The sequence below is a fragment of the Triticum dicoccoides genome, chromosome 2B, assembly GCF_002162155.2.
Source record: "Triticum dicoccoides isolate Atlit2015 ecotype Zavitan chromosome 2B, WEW_v2.0, whole genome shotgun sequence".
Classification (NCBI taxonomy): Eukaryota; Viridiplantae; Streptophyta; class Magnoliopsida; order Poales; family Poaceae; genus Triticum; species Triticum dicoccoides.
The window spans coordinates 66874734-66877072 of record NC_041383.1 but is presented as its reverse complement, the minus strand read 5'-3'; positions in this window follow the sequence as shown (position 1 = coordinate 66877072).

Sequence of the window (2339 nt, the reverse complement as noted above, 5' to 3'; positions counted from 1 at the left end):
AGACATTAGGAGTAGAGATTTGTCTCCGAATGGCGCTAGCACTGTTCGACTTGTCCTCTGCGCCCATTGACCCACCTTCCAATGTGATACAGCGCCACGCCCGCTCAGACGTCACTACGCATCCGCACATCTTCGGCTTCACGCTGACCCGTTCAAGAAAAAGGAAGAAAAAAAATTTTGCTTCGCGCTGGCTCCAGCAGACATTAATAGCAACGGGAGTGCACACGGTTTCAGGTAGTGCCTTCAATGTCTTTCCCCACGCAAAACAAATCGAGTAAATGAGATTTTAATTGCCATACGCTCATGGTTTTGAGCCGCACGTACACGTCTCATCCTCTACTGTATATATATGGTAGTACTCCTATGTGTAAAATTCAACATGGTGGTTTTTTTTTGTTGTTTTGCGGGAAACATGCATGGTGGTTTTGAGCTAGCAGGTCTTAGATGTTGGTGGGATGCTTTTCTTGAACATCAGTACACACACAAGCGTATGTATTTCTCTCGCGAAAAATATTTGATTGTAAATTTTACCATAAATATAAAGCACCTCACGTATAATAAAATTTGCATTGAGGTCCTCTAGGTTCCTAGAGCATCGAACGGCCACCGTTGCTAGCAGCACAAGCCACCGTTGTGCATATGTCGCCGCTCTCATATCAGAGCCAAGCTGATCTTGTCGATGACAGATGTGAAGTCTTCGCGCACATGCCCCTAGCAGCGATAGCCATGGAGGCGCAGTCGTTGAACTCTTGAATCGATCCAAAGAATCTAAAACAAAATCATGTCGTCGCGTCTGCACGACGAGAAACCCTAACCTCACAGTCCCAAAGAGCTGGCAGAAATCTACGCCAAAGCTCCATCCAATCCGTCCCAGTGGATGAACTTGAAGAGGATTGGAGACCAAAAGACAGACTAAAAAAAGAAGCGTAGGCATCCATCCGAGCGCCATCCCTACGAGGACTGGAAATCCTAACTTATATACTAGCCGGATCCGAGGCATCAGATTTCCTTTCCCTGTCTCTGGTACTCTGAGCAGCTGACGGAGTGGAGCAAATCCATCAACTCGCCGACAAAGATCAAGGGGAGGAATAAAGATGAATCTGCTAGACTGTGTTTTCACGAGAGGGGAAAGAAAGTCTATTGGAAATCTCATGAAACTGTTGGAAAATATTCATTACATTAGGCTAAAAGCCTCTGGGTTTTCAGTTTCTTGCTCTGACATGTTAGTATTTTCCACGGGTTTCATAAGCATTTTAAAACTACGAGAAAAGACACATGATAAAAACTGAGTAACAAGAAAAATGCTTATACCTCTTTTATTGGAAAACTTTCATGAAATTTTATAGTATTAAAAACTGCATGATAACGATTGGTATAAAGGTGATTTGACCATAGAAATTATCTCATATTTAAAAAAGATGTAAAGTTTTGTCATCCTCTTATACTTCATTTGAACTTACGTGCCTTCTTCCTCCTTCTTTTTGTTTGGTTTTCTTTCATCGGTTTTCGTGAAAATAGCCCCAACTACCACACATCTTATTGACTTACAAAAGAATGTTTTCCCCTTTGATAAGCCAATAAGTTATTATGAGATAAAATCATCTATTTCTATAATTACATTAATATGGGCAGGTAAATCGCATTCAACCTACTAAAGAATTTGTATTACCCCATTGCAATGCACATGCAATTATCTATATCTATATTTATACCAATATACAAAGATCAAAAGGGCAGATCCAACAAATCTCGGCCATCAAATCATGCCAATTCAAAGAGTATATTGCTTCAATGGCGAGATTTCAATATGTTTAGCATGCAATTAATATTATATCAAATATCAAGGTCTACACTATCTATGTAATTAAAACGTACAATTGATATCCTACTTAATATCAACATGCAATTTATGTATCCCTAATATCAACATGCATGCATGACACGTACTTACTAGTCTAGTGGTGCTGTAGAAAGACTTTGTGGTTTTATGCAAGTATTTCTTTGGGTGTTGCATCATTCTTCTCTTTGTATATTGTCCCCACTTGAATTTCATTGAAATTGCAAGAGTTTGCAGTTCACGCTATCATGAAGAGAGATAGTCGCGCCAAAACCAGGCGTGCACTGTAGAACACCTCTAGCAGAATTGTTATATACTCCTAGAGTAGCAGATTCGCCACACTCCATATTTGCCTCCAACCTCCATATTGCATTATCCTAGACAATTTTTCAGAGCTCGGTCCATCCAAAAACGGTGCCACCAATGAAATTTTAAGTTAGGCTTTGTACCACACTAGCTGGCTAACGCCATAGCCATCAAAATTGAGCTCCTTCTCCTCTCC